This window comes from Centruroides sculpturatus, unplaced genomic scaffold (assembly GCF_000671375.1).
Source record: "Centruroides sculpturatus isolate CEXI.00-Female unplaced genomic scaffold, Cexi_2.0 scaffold1738, whole genome shotgun sequence".
Taxonomy (NCBI): Eukaryota; Metazoa; Arthropoda; class Arachnida; order Scorpiones; family Buthidae; genus Centruroides; species Centruroides sculpturatus.
The window spans coordinates 513-10,679 of record NW_019386322.1 but is presented as its reverse complement, the minus strand read 5'-3'; the positions used below and the strand labels follow the sequence as shown (position 1 = coordinate 10,679).

Genomic DNA, 10,167 nt, shown 5'->3' with positions numbered 1-10,167 from the left:
GAATTACTGTACAGCAGTGGTCCCCAACTCCCGGGCCGCGGACCGGTACCGGTCCGTGGATCAAATGGTACCAGGCCGCCCAAGGAACATTAAATTACTGGTATTTCCATTTTATTTACTATGGTTTATTCTCTCGGGTTTGTGCGACTTTTAATGGACGACGGAACAACGGAATAAACTGGACATAAGAAACACACTTCGGGTGTCATTGTCTCCTATTACCCCCAGATGGAACCGTCTTGTTGCAAAGAAACAAGCTCAGGGTTTTCATTGACTTAACATTCTAATGAGTTAAAATGTTAAATCACATTATATTCATTTTTTGGTGTAACTATATTTTATTTTGAAGGCATGTTTAAATACAATTAAATTAAAATTATTAAATTAAATCAATCTAAAATATAAACAATCAACGTTCCCCCTCAGTGGGCCGCGGTAAAATATCAAACGTTGACCGGTCCGCGGCAATAAAAAGGTTGGGGACCGCTGTTTTAGACAAACTGCACTTCTCTGGAGCCTCAGAGTGTAAAGTTACAATATTTATTTTATAAATATTATAAAGTCTGTGTAAATCCGCACGTAAATATTATAAAGTCTCTGTAAATCCTGCATAATATTAATGAAGAAAATAAAAATAAAATATTAAATTTTAATAATAATAGAATTCCTAAATTAAATATGTCTTTAAATGCCTTTCACAAAATTAAATTCCAAAGTACTGATACTCTTATGAGTTTAGATGTTAAAAATATGTACCCTAATATAAAATGGGAATTAGTTGAACAAAGCTTGATAGATAATAATATTAACCCAGCATTAGCAAAGTTAATTAAATTTGCATATAAAAATAATTACTTTGAAATACATAATGAATATTACAGGCAACTAGATGGAATTAGTATGGGGTCAAGGATGGGGCCAAAACTTGCAGAATTAACTATGATAAAAATTGATGAAAAAATACAAAATATAAAAGGTATTAGAATGGTAAAAAGATACGTAGACGATTATTTAATAATATTTAACAATAAAATAACAAATGAAAATGAAATTTTGAAAATAGCTAATAACATAAATCATCATATAATTTTTGAAATTGAATTAGAGAAAAATAAACGAATTAATTACCTAGATATAACAATAACTAAAGGAAAAGAAAAATATTTGTTTACAACATATAAAAAATTTCCGAATATTGAAAAAACAATGAATTATCACTCAAGTACACCAATTGATATAAAAAAGAATGTTTATTTAATGGAAATAAGAAAAATATATAGTAGAGTTACAAATAATAGCGACCAGAACATTGCACTTAATAAACTTAATCAGAAATTTATTCTTAATAGTTATCCTAATTACACATTGAAAAAATGGTATAGTAATTGGGAAAGAAATAAATTTAATACCAAACAGAATAAAAAACAGAATTACAGTAGTTTCCCTTATATAGATAGTATTTATAATAATTGTTTAAAAATTTTAAAGAATGAAGGTGTAATTTTGGCCCTGTCCTTGACAAATAAACTTTTTCATAATATTAAAATACATACAAATTCAAATAAAATAGATAAAAAAGAAAAAATAGGTACTGTATATATGATAAATTGTAAATGTAATATACCAGAAGTTTATATAGGTGAAACAGGTCGTAAATTAGAAAAACGTATTAAAGAACATGAGGCCGCTATACGGTTAAAAAATAATAATTCACCATGGTATAATCACGTAATTCAGAATAATAATTGTAAATTAGATAAAAATAATGTACAAATATTACATAATGAAAAGAATATTTATAAGAGAAAATTTAAAGAGCATGTTGAAATAATGAAATATAATAATAAAAATAACAATCAATTAATAAATGTATCTAACGGAATGCAAATAGATCAAAGATGGTATTCTGTAGTAGAGGAAATTGACAGATGATGTCATGACGTAGAATAGTCAAAGGGGGTGTGTCATTTAGAATTGTACCAACGACGGACCGTTGAACAGAAGCCTAGAGTATGATTTATTGTAAACGGTATGTTACTTAAAAATTAAATTTTATAAGTTATATTTAATCACAATTTTAAGAATCTTATGTAAAATGTTTTTAAAATTTATTTTTTAAAATTTTTTGGAATGATTTTTTAAAATTTGGAATTGTTGTGTATAATTATAGATAATGTTTTAATCTAGAATAATATTTATTATAGTAATTTAGAAATACGACCATAGACAATCAGAAAACGTTACTAAATACACTTGATATGAAAGTGCTAATGAAATGTGAATCCAAGCTGTGTACCTAAATGGTAATGAAAAACTAAAATATTAATTGTTACATTGGTAGTTTTACTCGCATAAGGTTTATTATAATATTTATATTTTGTAGTACTGAAGAGGGTTCTTTAATAGGACCGAAATGCATATACAGTGATTAAATAAAGAGAAGTAATTAGCTATCTGCTGTGTGATGGTCTACCGCTAAACCGAAAATTTATATATTTTTCGTGCGGATTTACAGAGACTTTATATTTATATATAAACAGCAGTCATAAGAAATTTAATTAAGAAACAAAAGACAAATGACACAGAATGCATTTATTTTGGAAGGTTATACTCTGTATCTGAAGAATGTTGTGTTAAATGTAGCGGTTGTGTTGAATGGGCACACTGTTCTTTTGTTAATATGGAAAAAAACGACAGTTAAACCATTTCAATTTGTCCTTCTTTAAATAAATTAATATCCCCATCTTACCCCATGGGTGGAGCAAGATGGTGCATTTACATGTAATTTTAAAATATCAATTTTTTTTTCTTTTTAAAAACGTTTTTAAAAAACTAAATTTTATATTATATATTACTTTGTAGTTGCAGAGAATAGAAAAATTATTGTTGTCATTAAAGTAGTTGCCATCTTATGACTTCTGAAACCTTAACGTTTTCATCTTGTCACACTCTCCCCTATATATCAGGAAAAATAGTCGATAACATTTTTTATAACTCATATTTAACAAAAATATAATTACTTGCATCCAAATAGTTATTCCATGGCTAAGCCAGTAGATGATTACTTTAAAAAATTTCACAAAAATGAAACATGGACAGAAATGTTTGGAAAAATTACAAGACAGGTAAGTGATTTAATTATTAAACAGATGCATTAACATATTACACTATGGTTTTCTTTTTCATGTTAACTTTCTTCTTATTCTAACAAACTAGTGTATTGGTTCTCACATTCTGGAATTTGGTGCAAAAAATCCTTTCGTTTTAGTTAAAGATTGGCCGTTTAAAAATATTTTAAACTTACTTTAACATATTGTGGAAAAGCTAGTTTGAATTTATTTTCAATGTTATAGTAAAAAATGAACAGTTGTAATTATAATCTCTAAAAAATTTGTATTTAACGTCATATCCAATATATGGCTGCGTTAAAGCAATCACAAGAAAAAGAAAACTTAGGCAAAAGAGACCTGTAGAAATTTACGATACAACTTAAGAAACAGGAGAATATGGAGTTTTTTTACACAACGTGCGAAATATCGCCAGTTTTCTTTTTCGTCAAATTTCAACTTGTTGCACTTTTCCTTGTTCTTTTTTACCTCTTCTATCTTGGTGCACATGCAATAGTTCGTCGCTTTTGCGCAAACTTTCAATACAATGACAATGATTAAAAATGCTGGCAATCTGTCAATTATGAAGAAAACACCCTAGAAGCTAAAAAACTATCAAAAGCATAATGAAGGAAAGCAAAAATAAGAGGAAGGGAATGCTAATATATACAGTAGATCCCCCTATAAGACTGGTTTTTATAATCACGATTCCTATAAGATGGCGAAAAAGTTGTGGCGATATCCGTACACAACGGTAAAAAACTCTTATAATTACGTAAAACATCATCGGGCAGCCGAACTACTTTCCCGCCGTCTGTAGCTCCACGCTACAAATGTTTAGGCGGTAAATTGAGATTAGTTTCGTCTGTACATAGAATTATATATAAATTAGGTACTGTAGTTATAATTATATATTAATTATATATAAATTAGGTACTGTATATATAATTATATATTAACTTAATTTATTGTAACTTTATTATAATTATATAGATGCTTTCCGCCGTCTAGCGCCACTCTACGGAGAGTTTAGGCGAACTATCGTCTATACAGTATGTAAATTAGGTACCGTAAGTTTAATACAGTACTGTAATTTTATACATTTCTTGTGAAAGAAACATTTCTTATTCAACGGCCATAAAAATTATTTATATTAATGATATCTCCAAAGTTCAGCGAAGTTTTCGCAGAAAAATAACATCAGAATACGCGGTGGCGGTTTGATGCGCTGTTCCGCGACGAAAACAAACCTTAAGCAACGGCGTAGTCGAACGGCGCACATTCGGTATGTAATACTACAATGTTTTTGTTTATTGCGTAGTTTATACGGATTAATTTTTTTAAAAAATATACGTATTTTGGAAATTTTGAGTCAAATTACTCTAGAATCGATTAATTTTATGGAAGAAAACCTTTCAAATAGCCGATTCCTACTGCTGTGATTCCTACAAAATTGATTCATAAAGAACGGAACGTATCTACCGTGTTATAGGGGGATCGACTGTACTTTTTATAAGTGAAATCCTAACAGTAAAAAGAGGTGTTCGTAGCCACGTGCACATTGCAGCACCAGCGGAGTAGAAATACATATGCATACAGTTAAAAATAAAAAACAAAAAATATGAATCAGACACCTGTTTATTCACAAAGGAATGAGTTATACATGCGCTGCTATACATGCTGTTAAAAGACAAACAATGCTAGCAATGAAAAAATTAATGTTTCCCTGTGATAACTCTTGCCAGGCTGAATCTAATGTATTGCATATATGCATATATGGCTCAACAAAAAGTTGATATTTTTTTGCGAAACACTTACAATACACCAGTTTTAAAGCAAGGGTGGTAAAAATTTTTAAAATCAACAGCATTTCCTGTAAAATAAAAATTTATTTTACATTGTATCTATTTTTCTTTCGCAACAATGTTTAATTAATTGTATATTTGATTTTTGCGGAACATTTGAAGTTGCTGGAAAACCGAATCAGGCGCGGCATGCACCAGTGGCTGAACCACCGTACCCACAATTCTTGTAAAGTACTAGTTCACATTTAGAGTGTAATAAAACTGCAGCAGAGTTGCCCGCTGTTAGAATATGATGCTTAAGCAAACAGTAATGGTTGGGGTTATTGCGACACTCAACTAATGGATCTGGCACCTAGTCACATTTGTCGAAGAAAGAGACATCGACAGATAGAAGAAAGAGTTATCTAAACAATAGCCGATATTAATTAGTGGTCGAATTGTGATATCGACGACTTCACGCTAGGTGTGCAGTTCTCTATCGAACAGTTAATAAAACTCCATTGGAGGTTTCTGGGCATAACACCTAACTTTATAGAATTGTTGCAAATGATTTGGATAGACATCCTTGATAGTTGCTAGTTTTGATCACTCAAAACTGGGTATCATATAACCCGATGCGAAAGCAAATTGAATTGTTTGCATAGTGTCGCAATTTCACTTTTAAGTAAAAACATCTTCGTTTTTATTTTTGTTATTCATTTTAAAATTTACTATTTGTATTATTTTTAATATTGTAATTAAATTTCATTAGAGATCTCCTTTCCAATTTCGCATGAACAAATCTTGAAAAATATGATTAAAAAAAGTACTTCTTATGAGCTTGTCTTCGCGTCACTCCATTTTTTCTTTGTTTCTTTTTATTCCTAGAATTTTTTGCATCTGCTAAACACCACTTAATAATTAACCGCATTCAACAGTTTACGTTACTTTCTTTAAATTTCTTCTATGTTTCTTTTCTATTAAACAGTGATTTACATCACGTATGATTCTACAAAGCACGAAATGAATTTTTTTAACTCTGGAGTATTTTAAAACCGATTATGTAATTAACAAACTTATCAAAAATTACATAAAATATTTATGTAAATTTTTCAGGTTTCTCATACAATTAAGTTAAATGTAATACTGAAATAACACTATAAAAACCAGCAACGAATTTGAAATTTTTCTCTGCAACATTTAAACACCAAAATTTAATAACACAAATCTGTTCAATGTGAAACCTTTCTCTTTCAAACCTCTTTATATACGAAGCAGAATTTAGGCTTATCGCCTGTTTTTACTTAACATTAATACTGCCTATTGCTTAAGGCCATTTTAAAGTACGCTGTCATCGAAAGAGTACTTAACAGCGTAAACAACAAACTATTAAAAATGTTATTTAAAGAAAACCTGTATTCATTGTATACCAATTTCTACACAATAATACACAAGATTAATCTAACGTGTCGAATATTGAATTTATAACTTAATATTATTCGAAATGTTATGTAGACCAAATTGTGCATACGTATATATGTGAATGTCTGTAAAGTTCATCGTGTAGACGATGAGAAAAGTTTTAAAACTCATTAAAAAATATTTTATTATAGAATTGTGTTTTACATTTCGATTGTTTTATAAAACAGAAAACAAGTATTGAGATCGGTCAAAATCGTTCTTTCAAAATTTTTACATTATTGGACTTACAACATTTTGAAATATTGAAAAATGCAAAAAAAATTTCAATTCTTTTTACCTTCATGTGTGGATGTTAATAAGAGTATGTTTGTAGGTTAAATTTAAGTTAAGTCAAGAAATTAATTATTTTCAGAAAATTTATATTTATTTCTTTGTAAAAACTTACTTTCTAATATTACTGTAATGCAATAATTCTTAATTTTTCAATTATTAGGAAGCAGACATGGAAATTATTCCAAACTTTATTGATTTCGATTTTTATTCAATGACAACGTTTTCTGCAGTGCTAGGATACGAGTCTCTTGTGTTCATTGTGAAGAAACCTGAACATATTCCTAATTGGAGTTCCATTGTCGCTCCATTTTCACTTATGGCAAGTGATCGTTATTTAAGTTATAAACATTTTATCATAATAGCAATATTTTAATTTTTTAGATTTGGATCGCTATGTTTATAACCGCCATTGTGTTCGGACTAGCGTTACACCAAGTGTTAGAACGAGACTTTGCATTACAAGATATAGAAGTATTTTGGCCAAGAAGTAAAATTTTCTGGAATTTGTTTCGAACTTTCGTATATCAAGGTATGGTCAGTTATTTTTGTGTAATTCGTAACAGATTTTTCTTTACTATAGAATTTTGTACATGCAGGAATAAATTTAGATTGTATGAAAAGGTTTCCATCCAGATTTATGATTGGAATATGGTGGCTATCCATCGTTATTCTAGGGTCTAGTTATAGCGGAACTTTAATGTCGTTCATGACTTATCGTCTTACTGAAAAAGTTCCAAACACTTCCGATCAGTTAGCAAATTCTATACTAACAGGTGAATATTCTTGTGGAGTAGCCAGTACATCTACTATATGGCAAACTATGCAAGTAAGTGAGGAAATGATATTAAAATTAATGTATAACTTACTATTAGTTGTTGTATATTATATATTATATGATGCCAAATAATTTTGTAGAATTCCAATTTAAAGTCTGCGAAGATCATATCAAAACATATAATACAAAACAACAACTTTATTAAATTAAACAATGGAATTGAAAGAGTACAGAAAGAAAGATTCGCTTTAATATATGCCGATTATTTATTAAAAAGAAACTTGGAAATGATTTAGACAACTTTGTATTCTGGAATGACAACCTGTTTACTTTTATGGAAGCATATGCAATGAGGAAGAGTTTTCCGTTGAGACATGAAATTTACGAAATGTGAGTAAATAAAAGCTTTACATAGTGTTTTGTTGGACTACAATTTGAAGAAAATTGTATACAGTAAAACCTCGATTACCCGCCCCCCGATCAACGGACCCCTCGGTTAACCGACCGTCCTAGTCGGCAAATTTCAAATGTCCGCTAGTAATGTGGCGCTACAATAGCGACGGTTATTATTTTAAAAATTTTTGTTAGGCATAACATCGATGAAAATTCAACGCAAAATAGGTTAATAGCGATATACTAATATAGTAATATACTAATTACATGGGATATAATAATATACTACACTAATAATGGATTTTTTCATACTTTTCGGTTATCTGACTTTTCAATTATCCGACCAACCCCAGTCCCCAATTGAGTCGGATAATCGAGATTCTACTGTACTTGTAAATTCACACTGTCATCCGTGTATCTATCTCACTGTCTTCTTTTAATCTTAAGAACGGTGTTAGTAAGATAAATGTCAAAACCAGATTTGTATAGCGTACGAGGAGAAAGACCAGACCCTCTAAATAAAAACATCCTGTTTTAAACTTAAAATACGTGAGATGCCATGAAAAAGTTCGTTAAATGATTATCACGGCTCATTTCTGTGAGGAAAAGTATGAAATATAAAGATAAGACATTACAAATCTGTAACGGAGATCATGGATTTTAAATAAAATTTTTTAAAAGTATGATAAAAAGTTTCAGCAAAGTATTGTCATCGTCATAATGCAGTGCTGAAATTTTTATCACATAGTATCTAAGTTATTCTTTAATATTCATATTTATCTTCAATTTATGTAATATAGAATATACCCTCTTTATCTGAAAGTAGTGGCTTGCTCCTGTTCTGTACATCATACGTTTTTTTTTAATAACACAGTCGTTCCAGTTGACTATCTAACAAGTTACAGAAATATAGGTTTAAATTGAAATAACATGAGTTTCGTTATGTTTTAGCAGATTTTGAACGGTTGATCAAGGCATCCTGCACTCGTTGTTTCCATATCTGGTCCTTTCTTTTTACCTGTCGATTTGCGTTCTTGATATTAAGGAAAGACAGTCAGACAGACATTTAGACAGGCAAACAACACTTGAAATTTATAAGTTTACAATTTGTCAAAATTGTAGTCCAATAATTTCTCACTTAAGTATAAAAATTAAAATTTTATTTTTCAGAACTTGTCGAATATTCGAATTTGGAATCATCGAGAAAATCGATTATGCTGAACATTCTAGAACAAACAGAGATGCAGAATTTCATGAATTATTCATCAAAGATGTCATCAGCCCCTTTCTGTTACTTTTATTAGGCTACATTCTGTCTCTTCTCTGCTTTTTTATTGAGAAAATATATGTAAAATTATTCTGTATTTTAAGGATTCTGCCAAATTGAATATTTACATTATATTTAGTAGTAGAGAGTTAAACTGCTTCACGTTTCGCTTTTACAATCAAACGCACGAAATGGTAGAAAAACAATAATTAGATTTTAGCTGAAATATGCTGTATTGTTGATAAGCCAAGTTAGTCTAAAAATTAATGATACACGTTTTTCAAAAATTTTATGGTAATTAACAAACGTTTAAATCGTTTTCGAAATGCACGTTATGTAAATTACTGAATCATTTTCGTGAGATTATTTTTACTTGTTTTGTAACATGGTCTGCATTTCTTGTGGAAGAAGACGAAGATAATATGAAGTGTTACATAACCTGTTACTTGAATATCATTAAAACAAGGTGGATAGACGATTATATTGCTAAGAAGTATTGTATGTTGTACTAGGGCAAGTCATTACTAGTTTGAAATGAGAAACATTATTATATTTTAAATTAAGGAAATTACTACTAAAGTTAAAAATTGCAGCTCCGCATTGTGATAATGTCACAATAAATAATTGTCTGTTTTTCATATACTAACTTTCTCTACACCAGATAAACGGTTTGAAGTACCAAAGAATAATTGGCAAATTATGAATAATAGACATTACAATCTGTTAAATATTACTTTATGTTCAATACTTATAAGAAGAATGTTTAAGTGTAAAAATAATAATTTCATATTTGATTATTTTGTAGTTTTTTAATGTCAACTTTAATGAAAGGTATGTCAGACGGAACTGGCGATTTTTTACGAGAAAAATCGCCACTTCCAGATATTTCAGTTTTCAAAATCTTTTTTAATCTTATGGAACAACAAAGTTCACTGAAAAATTCGACACTTGTATTATGATCTCTGGTTCATTGCCCCTTTTGCACTTGGTATGGGATAGGCTCGAGGAAAATTGTACTCAAAATATTATTTTATAGATTATTTGTGTAGAATTTCGATTTGTACTATATACGGAATATTAAAATAC

At 29.4% G+C, this 10,167-nt stretch overlaps 1 long non-coding RNA gene across 1 annotated transcript; it reads left to right on the top strand.

Moving 5' to 3' along the window:
• The first annotated feature begins 7,246 nt into the window (after positions 1 to 7,246).
• On the top strand, positions 7,247 to 9,829 carry LOC111614546. The gene is made up of 3 exons (XR_002754951.1): positions 7,247 to 7,472; positions 7,562 to 7,811; positions 8,985 to 9,829. It is a non-coding gene; the product is annotated as an uncharacterized LOC111614546 (long non-coding RNA).
• Positions 9,830 to 10,167: the final 338 nt, after the last annotated feature.